The sequence below is a fragment of the Hoplias malabaricus genome, chromosome 18, assembly GCF_029633855.1.
Source record: "Hoplias malabaricus isolate fHopMal1 chromosome 18, fHopMal1.hap1, whole genome shotgun sequence".
Classification (NCBI taxonomy): Eukaryota; Metazoa; Chordata; class Actinopteri; order Characiformes; family Erythrinidae; genus Hoplias; species Hoplias malabaricus.
The window spans coordinates 21,568,550-21,586,158 of NC_089817.1; the positions used below are offsets into that span (position 1 = coordinate 21,568,550).

The 17,609-nt window shown below is 34.6% G+C and overlaps 1 long non-coding RNA gene across 3 annotated transcripts in view; it reads left to right on the forward strand.

Annotated features, from left to right (window-relative positions):
* LOC136674554 (uncharacterized) overlaps positions 1-17,609 on the forward strand; it is an 85,684-nt gene that overhangs the window by 52,376 nt on the left and 15,699 nt on the right. Inside the window, exons 4-5 of one of the 3 annotated variants that reach the window (XR_010796064.1) lie at positions 6,971-7,136; positions 8,997-11,161. This is a non-coding gene — a long non-coding RNA (uncharacterized lncRNA). The remainder of the gene's footprint in view (positions 1-6,970; positions 7,137-8,996; positions 11,162-17,609) is intronic. The other 2 variants (XR_010796063.1, XR_010796065.1) reach the window with 2 other exon arrangements.

Here is a 17,609-nt window from a genome sequence, read left to right on the forward strand (position 1 = left end):
GCGCCAAATGATTCCAGGTAGGCTCTGGACCCTGGATAAGCGGTTACAGATAATGAATGAATGAATAAATTAATAGCTACTACTCCTGTGGAAATAACCCTGAAATGGGTATCAGGTTAAGCATATATATATATATATATATATATATATATATATATATATATATATATATATATATATATATATATATATATACATACAGGGAATACACCCTGGAGGGGTGCCAGTCTTTCACAGGGCAATATATATATATATATATATCTGCAATTCTAACAAGAATTTAATTAATTAATTAGCAGTGTTTTGTGCCATTGCTTCCTTGTCTGGCTTTATAGTAAGATAAAATATACAAATATGCACTGTACATTTTTGTAAACAGCTGATTGTTTATCAGGTCCTTTTCAATATGTTATAGCTGGTTATTAATAACTTTTAATGCATTAACAACATAGTTAATAACCAAGGACTTGGAGATTGTGGGTTCAAATCCCGCTCCGGGTGACTGTGTGAGGTGTTTGGTGTGTTCTCTCCGTATCTGCGTGTGTTTCCTCCAGGTGCTCCAGTTTCCTCCCACTGTCCAAAAGTATGCGTCGATAGGTGGATTGGCAAAAAAAGGTGTCCATAGGTGAGAGTGTGTAAGTGAATGTGTGAGTGTGTGTCACCCTGTGAAGGACTGGCGCCCCCTCCAGAGTGTGTTCCTGCTTTGTGCCCGGTGATTCTGGGTAGGCTCCGGACCCACCGCCATCCTGAAATGGTTACAGACAATAAATGAATGAATTTTTATTTTCTACATAGAATTGTCTGTTGTATATAAAAGTGGCCACTATGGATAGCCTTTTTTCGAAGAGGTTTCTCCTAAATTAATCTTATAGTCAGACAGTACAGTTAGAATTCATTTGGGGACCTAATTGGGTGTCACCTGCTTTGGGCCACTGTGTGTAAGGAGTTTGTTGTTTTCTCTCAGTGTCTGTGTGGGTTTCCTCTGGGTGCTCTTGTTTCTTCCCTCAATAGGTGGTTTGGCTATTCCGGTGGACTGCAACCTTTGCTATTGCTTATTACACCAATGAAATGTTTCTGGAGCCACAAAATATTTTTGGACATTTAAATGAATATAACACAGCTTATTAAGGTTTATTAACTCCTGCGAAACAGATTAAGTCTGATTATGATATTTCTGCTGATACCCATTTCAGGGTTGTTTCTACAGGTGTAGTGGCTAAGACTTTTGAAGTGGAGGCTGATGAGAAAGAAACTGGAGCAAAAGGCTGTGATGTCTCACTAGAAGCCCAAACCACAGTCATTTGACCATAGTAACCTCCCCCCATACACACACACACAAAAAAACTTTGCAATGGATTGAGTTCCAGAAAATCATCCCTTCATGACTTTTCCCAAGATTGTCCTTTTATAAATTAAGATCCAAATTCTTGAAATCATTCATGTGAAGGCTAGTTTAATCAATTTCACGCCTATGTGCTTTTCCCTCCATTTCAAAGCTGTAATTCTCTTTTCTGCCAGCAGATGTCTCAAACGTTTGCTCATTCTAATTTTCTGTTATTCAGATATGCGATTAAGATATTAAACACACATATTGTCAAGACTGCAGAGAGCCACAGCAGCAGGGCTGAAGAGCCAAATGTGGCTCCAGAGGTGCGGGTTTCTGACCCCTGATCTATTCAAATGTGCCCATCAGTGTAAGTGTGTGACTGTGTGATGCCTTGTGATGGATTGGGGGTATTTCTGGGGTATTTTCCTGCATTACATTCAGTGATTCTTTGAAAGCTCCAGGCCCACTGTGACCTTAGACAGGAATATAAAAGTTACAGAAAATGAATGAATTAATTAACTATATGATTAAAGGGAACAGGTACCTAATCATTTTGCACCCCTTACCGTTTTTAAAATCAGTATGTCCTCTGAAGAGGAAAACCCCTGAAATAATTTCACAGACAGCCTATTTTATCCCACATCTGAGGAAATGTTATACCACAGGGTTAACATGGTCTTTCAGTAGTTTTTTTCACTGTTACATGTTCTATACTATTTAGTCCTGCAAATGTCATGTGTTTTGTTGTGTTGTGTTTTAGTACATCTCATGTTAATACTACATTCATTCCATAAAATAAATGTTTTAAAAAATGTTTTGTGTGCATGTATTCTGGGAGATAGATATATTGTGGTTGCTGAACTCTTTCTGGTAAGTTTCTGTAAGTGCGACATTTATAGTCATTGCATTCATGATAAGGAGTTTTTATAATGAATAATGACATCAGTGTGACCTAAATGTAGCTGTGCTGAACTAGCCATCATTATCAGATCACAACCGCACTAGTGTCACTCCTTCAAAACATACGTATATAAAATGTGTTTGCAAAGAAAGAAATGCTGAAGGGCAGAGTTTGTGCATTTTTGCTAGTATCTGTATGTTCAACAAAGACAACACACCATCTGGAACCTTGTGAGTGTGGAAATACTGTTTTGAAATTCATTTTATTTTTATAAAAACATGTGTGTAACTTTTTATAACACTGCCCCCTTAATTGTTAAGTGTTTAAGTGCTCTATCTCTATTTCTCTCTCTCTCTCTCTCTCTCTCTCTCTCTATCTCTATCCCCCCCACCCACTCTAATGGTCCATGCACTTGGTGTATGGCCAGCAGCTCCTGAGAGCAGGTTTTGCTGGCTGCAGAAGCACTTACAGACGGAAGCCTTTTTTCCTCCTCATCTCCTCCTCTTTCCTCTTTCTCTCTTGCAGAATCTCACATCTGCCAGGACTAGGATCTGTATCCTCTTTTAAACCCCCCCCCCCTCTCTCTCTCTCTCTCTCTCTCTTTCTCTCTCTCTCTCTCAACCAATCTCACTCATTCATTTCATCTGAGTGTCTGATTCTTTTTCTCTCTCTTTATTCCTCTTTCATCCTCAAGACCTCTCTGTCTTGCTCTCTCTGATTGTCTTTTATTTCTCTTTTTTGAATGATGAGGAGGTGTCTTTGTATTCATTTTAGTCGATATTTCACACTGTCTCAGTTTGTGCCTGGAAAAAGCTAAACTTCCGCACAGGAGACTTTGATAAATCCGCACAGATGGAGAGAGAAGGCCGACTTAGGTGACAGGATCAATTTTTCTCCCCCAGGATTTCCAAATCTTCTTTTGGGCTTGAATTTCTAATTTTATGGACCACAAATAATTTTTTTCTTGCACATCAGTTTTCTGTATTGTCCTGTACAATGCAGATGACAAAAATTTAAGTTTTTTTGTAAGAAGAACACATGATGCTTACATTCTGGTTTTTGCTTGCATGTGTTTTTGATGTCTTTGATGTTCTCAGAGTGGGTGTCCTTTTGGTTGGTCCAGTGAGATACAGTGTGCCCTTGACATTGTGTCTTTGTAGATGATTCTCGTACTTGTCTTTTTGTTTTTTTAGACATGGTGTGGCGTAAGAAACCATTTTTAGGATATCTTTCTGATTATTAGATGATAATATTTTTTATTTTATTTTTTGTGTGTGCATATGGAGTTAGTTTAAAAGTATTAATTCACCTTTATTTTTATTTTTATTTTTTTGTGGACTGCTAAACAAATCTGGCACACAACGAGTTAATCTCAATTCAGCATTAGCCCTGGATTTGAAAGAGTTAATGAGTCTGTGAATTCTCAGTTGCCAACTCCCAGGCAGGCGAGTAAATCTGTAACTGGACCGAGGAACATCTGTGCTGGGCAACGTGTGTGTGTGTGTGTGTGTGTGTGTGTGTGTGAATGAGTGGCTCCCTCTGGTCCTGACTTCTCTCCTCCTACTCCCTGATCTGTGGTTAGTCCCGCCCCGCTTATCACGTGACTTCTCTGAAAGTCCCCCCTCCTGCTGCCTCCCCCCGTGTTTCCAGTAAATTACTTGAAAGGAGGGGGTGAGTCAGAGCAACTTCCCTTCAACCACAGCTTGTTAAAGAATTTGTCAACGTGGACTCCAGGGCACACATTACACCCCCCCAGCCCCATTTTTCCTCCTTGCAATAGATTTGAATTTTTTTTCCTCCTTTCTTTGGAACAGTCTCTGGGTTGGATTACGTCAGCCACTTATAATCACTTAACTTCCTGTGACACACTGTAAAAAGGGAGGGAGAGAAACGAAGAAAGAGCTTGTGATGGCATTGAACAAGTGTGTGTGTGTGTGTGTGTGTGTGTGTCTGGTGGAAGTAGGGCTAAGCATGTGTTTGACTGCCCTTAATTCAGAAAAAGAGACTATTATTAGAGCTAAAAATGTCTCTTGATTTTTCCACCAGCAAAGATAAATATACATATTTTACCATTTATCAATACTACATGTGTAATAATCATGAGTTTTATTTAAAATGTAACACAAATATAGTTAACTATATTACTTTTCATATGTACTTATTACAATATTGTATTATTAACTTAATTATAACCATATTTACATATGTTATGTACCTTTTATTTTTTCATTGTTTTGCTATTTGTCATATATTCAGAAAGATTTGGTTGATATTTTTTACGATTGGATTTCAAAATATAGAAATACAAGATGCTGAAGAAATAACTTCAAATAATAATAATAATAATAATAATAATAATTAGGAACCCCTGAAGCATTTACCCTCTCTAATTTGCATCAGTCTTCATCATGTGTGTTCCTGTGACGGCCTGTTGAAACTCAGCAGCATTTACCTTTGCAAACAGTCTATGGTTTTTAAGGTGCCAGTGTAGAATGTAATATTTAGGGAATTATTTAAAACGGGAAATGAAATTCCATTGATGTCTCATTGTATCTAAAAACTCTGTTTACTCTAAAGTTTATATTATTGAAAACTACAGAGATCTCATGCCGAGGCCTCATTCCTATAAGTGGTTTGAAAAATAAATGTCAACAAACATCATTTTGCAGTTGGAAAAAGAATGGAGATAAAAAAAGGGGAAATCCAGAATTGTGCCAAACTAAAGTTTGAGGGCCGAGAGCTGGTCCCAAGCTCTTAAATCATGGTGCACTTTTGTCAAGATCTCCTAGACAAAATTGCTGGGAAGCCTTCCCCCTAGGGACAGTCGGGTGTGTGCTGGTAAGGGCGGGTGGTGGGTGAAAGTCTTGCCAAATGGTAATTTTCCATGGGGAGTTCAAAAAGATTTCATAAATACCTTAGTATAATTTTTATCATTTTTAATAATTTTGTAATACCCAATACATGATGTGATTAATACAAACCCATGGGTACTTATGTAAATACATATGTAAATAGCTATAGCAAGAATGCTATATAATGAGAAAAATGTAAGAGTGTTGAAGGGTCGGACTATCAGGATGCTTGGAAGACTTCTGAAGTTTAAGTTTATTTTCATCCATTCGTTTTCTGTAACTGCTTCATCTATTTCAGGGCTCCAATCTATCACAGGGCATGATACACTTACACAGTCACTAACAAACACTCACATCTATGGACAGTTTTCAGTTGCCAATCCACATGTCAGAATGTGTTTTAGGCCGTGGGAGGTAACCTGAGCACCTGGAGGAAACCCACACAAACAGAAGAGAACACTGTAAACTCCTCACAGGCAGAGACCAGAGGCGGGAATTAAATCTACAACCCCAGAACCCTGGAGTTTGTGTGACAGGGAAACTACCTGTTGTGCCACCATGCTGCCTGATACTGATGTTTGCTAGAAAATAGAAGCTGTGTGTGTGGGTGGGTGTGTGTGTGTGGGGGGGGGGACTGGGGGGATGGCTTAAAGGCTTATAATAGGACTTGAATGCTGTGATTTAGCCTTGACATTACTCAGTAGTTTATTTTGAAGTGGCTTAATCATTTACATAATGCAGTGTCTGAATAAAGCTTTCTTATTGCCATGATACAGTAAAGAACCAAAGGCCACACAGTCAGTGAGACAAAGAATAGACATTCCTCCCTTTAGAATAATAGACATTCCTCTGACACTGGGGGTAGACATCACTGTGTCAGAGAGAGTGAGAGAGAGAGTGAGAGAGAGAAAGAGAGAGAGAGAGAGAGAGAGAGAGAGAGAGAGAGAGAGAGAGTCAAACACAATGAGTGCAGCTCATGTGATTGGAGAGATATTTTTCTGAATTTAAAAGTTCAGCCAATCATAACACAGATGTGTCAGTTGGCTCTGGACCCCTCCCTACTCTTCCCCCTTGCCAACAATACTTGGCCTGATTTGATGTCCATATTAGGCTTGATTTGTTCAAATCCCCTCCCACTGCCAAATAAGAGACCACTCATGTTTCTGTGCACTTTTATGATTTGGACAAACGTGGGATAAAAAGCACATTGGAAATAAATTAAAGATGAGCTTATCAGCCCATATGGTATATGTTTATATATATGCTACATGATCACCTATCAGTTGTGTTTATAATAAAATTTAAATGTTCAAATTTAGTCAATGAAGAATATCAGAAAATAATAAAAACACATTTATTGAAGCATTCAGAACTCGTTCACCAGAAAAATTATTTAAAAAATATGGCCAACTTAGAGAATATATATATATAGTTATTAATACAATGTGTCATGTAGCTTTTACCCTTGATATGTATTTTTCTTTGAGTAAATCTCAGTTTTGTAACTAGGATTAATAGTTTTAAATTAAATATATTAGTTCTGATATGCAGCGTGTATTTCTATGTGTTTGATATAGTGTAATAATACAAAATGTATTTAGGGCATTTCAAGTAATATAAAAAAGAATTATCCATTTTTGAGACAGAAAACTGAGTGATAAAAACACACAATGAGTAAAAAGAATAGATGTACATGCCTTGCTTGATATTGAAGGTTTTTTAAATTGCACCTTAAGATGTATACATTTAAAAAAAACATTGTTTTCTGATTGAAAGTCTACCTTTTTATTGAGGGACATAATGCTTGTGTTTTTAGGGTTCTGCATTATTAGGGTATCAGCAGAATGAATTTCATTCCCTTTAAAGTTATCTTTACACTCCTCTTCCCAGCATAGGTACAGCAGGAGAAAATTCCATCTTCCAAGACTTTTCAGATTGTTAAGGATAGCTGGAGATATTTGAAAGGCATTTATGAGTCAATGGAATGACCTGAAATTGTCTGGGGCTGCTCTTCACTCATTTTAATGGAAAATAAAAGTTTTCCTGGATCACTGTGGTAAGGGTTAATGGCTTTCGTTAAATTGTTATTTTTACATTTGTAGTCATGGCAGCATATCATTTTTAATAAACACTAAAGTAAAGGTTTATATATAGTTTTATCTTGCAACTGTAATGTAGAAGAAGTTAAAATGGTCAGATTGTTCTAAATGGGCTTATTTGCTCTTCAAATTAAAAGTAATACAGAAGGGAGTTTTAATTTAATCAGAGAACATTTTAAGGAGTTGCAGACCTTTTATCTATTCAATTCATTGACAGATCAATGCAGTGAACACTCATTTAATGCAGAGAATTCATAGTTCAGACAACATAGTATATGATTTGGATGGCAATTTGTTTAATAGATTAAACATTTCTATGGTGTGTAGAAAGGCTTTTAGTGAACTCCTCAATTCCTGAATCTGTGTTCCTGAGTCCTGCATGTTATAACACTCTCATATTTCTGAAATGTGTCATAAATGTCTTTATATAGATGTGAAAATTCAGAAAACTGAAAACCTATGACTGCTTGAGCATTACTTATATAAACATTATACATTTTTATTTTAATGGATAGCATGCATAATTTGTTCATTAATACAAAAAACAATTGTTTTTTCATTTTGAACACTGCTTATTAAGTTAGAAACAAATAAATTAGTTAAAATGTTATAAATACAATGTATGTGAGTAATAACTGAGCATGTGTGTAATTTTGATCATGACAACATTTCTTTAAGTTAAAATAAAGATTTACTTAATGGTCTTAACACAATTGGAGAAAATCTGGCATTACCTCTCTGTTTATTTCTCTTATTTTTCTAAATTCTTTAGAATGAAAGAAACTGAGCCTTTTTCTTTTTTGTAATGTCCTTTTTCATATGCATTCTTTTTTATTCCTCACAGAAATTTGTATAAATATGTATTAGGTATAATATTTAAACAAATATGCAATATTCATTTAATGAAATAACTGAATACATTTATGAAAAAATAAAACAATGATTTTCGAATGTAATAGCACATCTCACACTTAGCAGCAGCAAGATATTTTACAGCTGTTTACTGAGATTATATTTTAAGTTGGTGGTCAGTCAGTAAAACATTCATTAAAATGCTTCTTCAGAGAGCAACACAAACCTAAAATATGGTTTTGATGCAAAATTGCAAAAGAAAAAAAAAAGGTTTTAATGTATTTAGCTTTATTTATTTAGCTAACTAGTTTTAAAACCTTGAAGCTGCTGGTTGGTGTATTACACACACACACACACACGCACACACACACACACACACACACACACACACACACACATATATATATATATATATATATATATATATATATATATATATATATATATATATATATATATCCACACAGATTATTTTTTAAATCCTGAGATTTGTGTAAATATGTGTAATATATTAGGGACCTATCAATGATTGTGTCCTGTGTTTACATATACGGTTGCTGCATTTAAGATGTAAAACTGGTAATTACACAACAATACCACAGCAATAACCCATCCTGTTTTTTTAATACTTTTCTGTAAATGTAAAGCTTGCAATATAAAGATTTTTTGGAGTACTTGCCTATGCTTCTATAATTTCATGTTTTGGGGTTGCACAAGAAAGCATGTCATTCATGTTAACAGAAGCCATCTTTTTAATACTTATTAATATAATTGACACATGTAAAATCCCTTTCCCTGAAGGTTTTTTTTTGCCACATCTATTCTTGATAAAAAATATGTCAGTGCACATGACCAACATCCTTAACCTGCAAAATCTAGCATTAATTCACAATGTCCAGAATATTGTAATGAAAAACATTTTTGTTTGTTTTTTTTTCTTTGATTTTCTGTTTTGTCTGTTCTAGATCCCAAATCCACTCTTTGACCTTGTATTAATAACCTGTGGACTCTTTGGAGCTATAACCATCAAGAAAAGCATTGATAACGATGCACGTCCAGATAAGTATAAAAAAACATAAAATATATGTATAAACTTTATTAAACTTTATAAAGCTTTATTTTTTAATCTTCAAATGCATATATTTACCTGTTAAAATTTCTGTTTGATTAACAGCCTGTTTCAAAAACATGGAATGTAACACTTTTAGGATTTTGCTGCATTGGGACACAAATTAAACCATTCAAACCCAACTGTATTCAAGTCATTATAAGCGGCAGCCATTTTGTGTTTTATTGCCCTCCATTTTGTGAATATTGCAGCTGTGCTGCTCTCCTCAAGCAGCACACCCCACTGCTGGCTATAGAGTCAGATGTGTGGAGTTAAGATGAAAGAAAATGGAATGTGCTGAATAGACCATTCAAAAATTATATTTACATCAGTGCATTTTGAATTCAAAAATAACAAATATGCTTACCTGCATATATTACAGCATATATAATAAAAAGCAATCTTGTATTTATCTAGTCTTAAGAAGTTAAAGCTTGATTGTCATAACAGCTTTTTGGCTGTTTGTATCTATGTTTATCAGCTGGTATTCTTGTTGAAATATTATGTGTAAGAACTATATGTAGCTCTGATATAGTTTAACATGGGTGACTCATTCTAATAATCTCAGTAAAGTTTTTGTTGAGAGTCTAAATATATAACTCAGTAAATTGTCAGAGATGTACCCCTGATACACATTTGGCCTGTGCATATATACACACATGTATACACTCAGTGTAGACACTTTGCATGTGTGTGGGTGGTGGGTGTTTATCAGTCATTCTATGCATGAAAATGTTAAAAAATCAGTTGGGACATATGATACTATACATTCCCATAAAATCTCACATAGGTCTTTTAAGTGAAATATAACATTTTACTTTGTTGTATGATCGATTGCAATTAAACCATCCTCTTGACTGCTTTGATTAACATAATTTAACCTCCCAGTATCATACTAAATATTTGTAAAATATAAATATTTAGCATGACACTATTCTTAAACATAGAAGTCAAAAAACGAAATGCCTGTAAAAGTAAATTATTTTGTTGCGTCGCATAAATGTTTTACTCTCTGTCTGATGTGTTATGTTCTGAATGCTCAAATATATGTGTAAAATAAATTATACACTGTTGAAAACCGACATGATATTTTTGTCTCAAGAATAATAAAACATTTGCACTAAATACACTGTTTACTTAGAGTATTTAGTTCAGTTAATATCTCACTGTTTTAGCTTTAGTTTTAATACCAGTTCTTATCAGCTTGGTATATGAGGAAACACAGACAGTATGCATTAAAGGACATAGTTTGATATCATAGACACAACTGCTTGTTTTTGTTAAACTTCAATTTAAGGGAAATATTCTGGAAAAGAAAAACAGTAAGGAGAGCATAATGAGTGATTTTAGACTGATTGAGTTGTACCACTCAATGCCCCAATCCACAACAACACCCCCACCCCCCACCCATCCTGCCTTGGATCCATGAGTCATCAGGATCCAGACAGGACAGCAGCCATCACTGAGCTGAGTTTACTTCTTGTCTGGGTCTAAAATGTGCCTACAAAGAAGACAAAAGATGACACATCAGCCTGTCCTTTCTGAGTAGACCCAAGGCTTTGGTTTCTTCTCATTATACCTCCAACCTGCTTGCCATCTTAAGTTTTTCATCCACCTTGTGTTGTTTTTCCTATTAGTTTTGACCCAAGGACCTGTCTGGACCAATATCATCTGAAGTTTATTTGACCAGGTCTGTCTGGTTTTCTGATGTGTCATATATTTGAGAGGTTAAATTGAGTCTTCCAGCACAAAAGGCCTCTTTCTTCTGCCTACTGTCTGGTTGCATCCTCAAGGACATTTGTTGGAGGGCATGTAAGAGGGCAGTAGGGGTGGGAGTTAATGATGAAGCCATGAGCATATCATGCAGACCTGCTCATTTAAGAGCATATGACTGATTGAGTGGCTGTTTATCCCTCATGCTTTCTCTTTCTTTCTGTCTGTCTCTCTCTAACCCATTCAGAATCAGTTTGTGAGTATTACCTTCAGCAAGTACATAGTGGAGCAGATGGCGTCCCTCACAGGGTGAGTAATTCAAGCCACTGACTTATATTTGGGGAGAGGGGGGGCATGAACAAATGGAAAGGAGTGTATATGTGTGTGGTTTCTGTGTGACAGGGTGGGTGGGTAAAACACCATATTGTATAGCAGAGGAGGAAAGGGTTAAATGGAAAAATGAAGGATGGATAAGAGTCATATATGCTACTGAGCCCCTTTGTTCTTTTTTTGGACCTTTGCTTGGGAAAACCCTTTACATTTCTTGTAGACATACATCTTCTGTCATGAACTTTACAATGAGAATTTCATGAAATTAATGTAACAGCCTCTGACAACATTATTATATGTATAATTATGTTGTCAATTGCTGTAACATTTCTTAGTGGATATAAGCTCTGTGCCTCTGTGAATGTATTCTTTTTTCCTTTTCTTTTACTCTCTTTGGTTATTGCTGAAAAGTTTCTTTCACCTCAGTGCTCTGTGGGAGATAATTACCTTTCATCTTCAAATTCCAATGTATTTAGGTATGATGATACCCCATTTGATAGAATGACTTCCCTTATTAGATCATTCTTAAAATATATTTCATTTTATATAAAGTGCTTTTATTGTTCTATTTATATTTCTGATCTGTCTAATTTACCATTAGGTGGAAATATATGTATTTCACATAGGATTATTGGTAGGTAGGTAGGTAGGTAGGTAAATTAAGCAAATAAGTAAAAAATTAAGATATTTTAGCAATGTTTGATCATCACTTACCACCTGTTCACACTAGCAGGAGACAAAGCGACAAGTGTCCAATCATTTCCTATGAAAAAACGCGATTTGTAGCTGTGATTCATTGACGAGCGGCAAGCGACACGCTAACAGAGCGACAAATCAAGTTGAGATTTTCTCAACTTAATGCAAATTTGTTATGACACAGGAAAGCAACCTTATAAATAATTGGCCGCAAGAAATTCTTTGAACCAATCGTAGACAGGGGGTCCAATTTCCCGCCAGCTTCTGCTCTCTGAACCGCCCACTCCCCGAAACAACAGGAGCAGCCTCAATACACCTACAGGAGACAAACTTGGGTCGACGTAAGCAACTTGTCACCTACTAGTGTGAACGTGCAGTTAGACATTCTGTTGTTCCTGAGTTCAGAAATGTCATTAGGTGTTTTTTGACATATTGCTTAAAAGTAAACCATTGTCTTTTGGCTATAATGTATAAATACATTGATATTATGCCTATTATAAATTGTTAATATTACAAATATTTTGTGTAAAAAAAGACAGATTCTTAAAAAACTGAGACTGCAAAATCAATGTAATTGATTGCCATTTTTAAAAAAAATATGTTTTAGAGCCCATGGAATGGTAATGTAATGAAGAACTGATGTTGTAGACTAACGTCCTTCTCAAACACCTGTCAGCAGACAGAGCCTCCAACCCTCTGAGCTGAGTGTCAATAGGCCAGACACTTTTGAAACCTCACACAGAGATTACATCAGTTTCATCAGTGTTTTTCCTTTCTTTTATTTTCAAGAATGCTGATGCTGTAGGGAATGTTTAGAAACCTGGTTCCAATGAAAAAAGTGTCTTGTTTGCCTCACAGTTTGGCCAAACATTTATGAATAAGTAACAGAAGTCAGCAGATTGATTGTTTATTATTTTGGTTTTCATTTATGCAGCACAACCTCTAGTGAATGTGCTACGTAGATTTAGAATTATCAGTTGAGTGTTGAGAATGTTCATTAAGTTGGATATGGGTCTGTATGTATTTATTATCTTGAAATTTTGTGTTAACTGAAGTAAGAGATGTGTGTAATTTATATAAGAGCGTATGGAGTGTGTGTCTGATAGTTTAATTTGTAAATTGATTTATATATTGTGTTTATACTCAGCATTACAGTACAACATTGAGATGAGTATCAAAGTATCACACACTATAGGTCTGTGTGTGACTGTGTATGAACCTGTAGGCATAACTGTTCAGAGATCTTGAGATAAAGTTAGTGAAACTGACTTCTTAACGACTTAACGCTACTGTGAACCACAAGCATGACTACATACACGTTTCTAGTGAATGACTACTTTCTGTTTCTCTCAGAAACTCTGTTTTTTACATGAAGAAAATTTCCAGATTTTTTTTTTCAGATTTCCACTGCATTCATTGGTAATATAGTCCTCCAAAAATTATTTGATTCCTTCCCTTTTGTTTTTAAGTGTGCTAAGAATCTCATCATTAAATGTTCTCCAACACAAGATTTTCGAAATATCTATCAATTAATTTTGCAAACAAACTTAATTTTTTTAGAACAATCCCTCCTATGCAATATATTCTGTTAGAAGGATTTTCCAATTTCTATTTGACTTCTTTATCACTTGTAGTTATCATGGTTTTGGTTTATAGCCTTTATTGTTATTATTCATACTGTGATTTTGTAATTGCAAGCTATCAAGTAGTTCAGTAAATCAAGGGGAACTCATATATATATATATATATATATATACTCATAATCATACATATATATATACTCTCAAGAAAAGTGAAGTTTTTGAACATATTGTTTCTGATAATGTATTTCTTACTGTATATCCTTATATGGGTGGCCTGTCATTTTCAGTAATAGTTTGCTCAAGTTTGCTCAAAGAAATTCACTATACGATCAATAATTTGTCAGATTACTGTAGTCATGCACACTGAATGCTCTGTAGTTGCTGTTTTCACAGTGACATTTGTGTCTCAACATATTACACAGAGGATAAATCATAGAATTAAATAAATGAAGAGACAGCCAATTACAGTTTGCATAGGAGCAATGTTATTTTGCACAGCAGCTTTTTTTATAAAGCATTTTACTGTGTTTAAAACACATAGAAATACTGCATTTGTTGTAACTAGCTATGGTGTTGTGTATTTTAAAAATAAATATGAATACGAAAATAATAATAATTTGTTTGCATACATCATACACCCTTAATCAAAAAGGTACAATAGAGGTACAGTATTGTCACTAAAGGTACAAACAGTGTAAAGATTAAAATTTAAATCATTTAAAGATACAACAGTGGTTTTAAAGTATTCTCTTCTCCAGAAAGAGAGATCAACATTTATAAACATTTACCATAAAATTGTGTAAAATAAAAAATATATAATTTAAGTCCTGGAGATTAAATTGTGTGTATAAAATCAGCACAATTTTGAAATCTACACTTAATCCAGAATATGGTACAGTTATATTCCCTAACTAAAGGTACTGAATGTGTACCCTGGAGGGTACCACCACAGTGACAGAAAAAGGTATCACCACACTGACAGTTTTTCTGAGTGTATGCTCCATCATGGTGAGCTGCAATCCAGAATCTAAAAAGTTATGCAGAGCGTAAGTGCAAATACAATGCATTTCAACAAATACTTAGTTTAGTGCTCACTAAAGTGATCACAGAGAGAAGCACCATATTCTACATTTCTCTTCTCCATAAAAAAATGTGCTTTCACTGGAGTATAATACCTTGTAGAATTGTAGTAGTGTAGTGCACTTCAAATGCATGTGTATTCCTCAGGATTCAAAAATGCTTTCATGTTTACATTGAAACTAAATGTTAAATCAATTACATTTGATCAAAAAATTTGAATTTGCATAAATTGAGTGTGAATATCAGTAGTACTGTTTCATCAAACAGAAATGTTAGAAAAATACAAGTCCTAGCATATAAATATAGGGATAAATGAAAGGTGTCTTCATAATTGCATGTAACATATTAGCAATATCTTTTAAGTTTATGATTAAATAAGTTTAACGTATGTAGTACTTTCAGTAATTAGCAGGACAGGAGTACATTTTACTTCAAAAAAATAATCCCAGTTTTTGGAAAATTAAGTATTCTACCAGTTAATTACTTTGAACATTAGGGTTTACAGTGTAGAATACTGTAAACCCTAATGTTCAAAGTAATTAACTGGATTGAGTGATTCTATCTTAATATATATTGAAAAGTTTCACTCAATTATACAATTCAATTAATCTCAACAATTTATTTATTTATTTTTTTTGTGAAACTGTAAAATTTTTATTTTGCAGAGTCCTGTTTGTGGTTTTAAGTAAAAATAGCTGGATTTGAGAGATTTAACTGAACTTAAATGTAATGAGTTTATACAGCGTCTGAAGTCATAGACATAGGAACAGTGCAGCAATTTTTAGCAGAGATGGTGGATAGTCTGGGGTTCGCTGCTTCTAGTGAATTTGGACAGGTTCATGTGTTTATTACAGTGTGGGGGTGGTGGTGCAACAGGTAGAATCACTGTAACATAGCTCCAGAGTCCCGGGGTCATGGGTTTGAGTCCTGAATCAGGTCACTGCCCTCAGTAGTTTGGTGTGTTCCCCCACAGTGCAGAAACACACGTTGGTAGGTGGATTGGCCATCCAGGAATGTCCATAAGTGTGAGTGTGTGGTGCCCTGTGATCGATTGGCACAGACAATGAATGAATTTATGGTTAGATTAGTTAAGTACTTAATAGTATTGAGTACCAGAAATGCATATTTTCTGAGTTGTATTCAGCATTAAATGAAGTAATAGACACTTAAAGTAACTGTGTATGCATACTTATAACATTTGAGTTTATGAACTTAAAAAATTTATGGCATCATCATCAGCATCATCATCTTCTTTTCCGCTTTTCCATTTCAGGGTCGCAGTTTTATGGCAACAGATTGCCTTAATTTTTTATATATTTTTTTGAGTTCTGTTAACTTATTTAGGTTTACAGTGTTTATAACATTTAATTAACATAAGAATCCACAATTTGCAAATTTTCTTGAATCTTAGTTTAAAGATAAAAGTATATAGAGAATTATTTTCCGTAATGTGGCTGGCTAACATAATTGTGCTTTGTAAATAAAAAAAATATAAAATTTGATGCAAACACAAGAGTGTAATGAATAAAAACAAGAGTGAAATGATAGTAGACTATTCATGCCACACCATGATACATTCCTCAATAAGCAGGTGAAAATGTTCTCAGTGCAAGACTGCAAAGATTTTTAGTCTTTAACCATCTGTTTTTCATAATGTTGTAAAAATATTCGGAAAATCCTTTGAAATATTTGTCCATGTAGATCAAGGCAGGAAATCACTGTTTAAAGTCCATGACCTTCAAGCCCTCAGACAGCATTGCATGAAAAACCATCTTGCATCTGTAATAAACATGCCTCATGGATTTGGGTGTACTTCAGAAAACCATGGTGACTAAACACTGTGCCTTCGGTATCAAGAAACACAACTATGCAACTAAGCTATGGGCCAGAGCTCATCTCACATGACACTAAAGAAAGATGTGAAAAGAAAGTTAGGGCTTATTCATACTCTTATAAGCAAAAAGTTAACAAAATAACTGCATCTGTTATTTTTACAGGCGCAATCTCTTTTTTTCAGTGCCCAGTTGCATGGGTGACTTGCAAATGTGTGAATACAATTTGTATGCAGTCTTTTACACTGCCATTAAGCCACCATATTTTCTCAGGAATGGTTATTTTAGGAAGACACAGACTTCATGTAATCCATCTCTGTCTCCTTCCATCATGAAGAGAGGAATAATATTATGGTGACCATAGATTTGGAGCAGGGTCAAATTCAACAGTTTTATAAATATTCACAATACAAATTCACAAGTCAAATTACAAAATATTCCAAATACAGTCCAGTTGTTTAGTGACAACATCAGTAGTCTTTAACAAATCACAGCTTGTTTTATTTGCAAAAAAAATCCCAACGTTTATGAAAATTCTGAGATTGTAGATTAATTTAAATGTGCTGTCTGTGCAAAACAGCTCATTAAAAATATAACAAATGAGTAACTGAAAACTGGCATCTGTTGAAATACCTGAAAATGCCTATAGCATGCCTATATAAATTGTTTTACAAGATATATTGAATGTGATGTATTGCAAAATATTGCACAATTATCTTTCAACTGTATACAGTGTACAGTATACATCTGGTGTACAACAAAATGAACAAAAATGATTGCATTTACAAATCTTCTGAAATGTTTGGTAAACATTAAATGACAAGACTAACACCAGAAGCACATTTCAACATGCATCAGCAAAATTAGGGTCTTAGTGAAATTAATGTATGCGGTCATATTAATATGGTGTATTGCACATTGTAAAAGAGATAGAGACTCTGGGAGATTTTTTTTAAATATAAAACCTACAAAATATATTAAAAGAGAAGAAAATTGTATTAAATAGTAAATCCCTACAGTACCACTAGTATTAGTCATTTAAACAAGCATCAGTAAAACTTCAAAATTATTTACCCTAGGTAATCATAGCCCAAAATATTGTATCAAAACAAGAGCAAAGATAGCGTTAATTCATCGCTTGAGATTAATTCCAGAGATTAATTCCAGTGATAGTGTAGCTGTTGTGCACTCTACTGCAACGTGTTTTATTTTTTCCAATATAGGTAAGAAAATGCA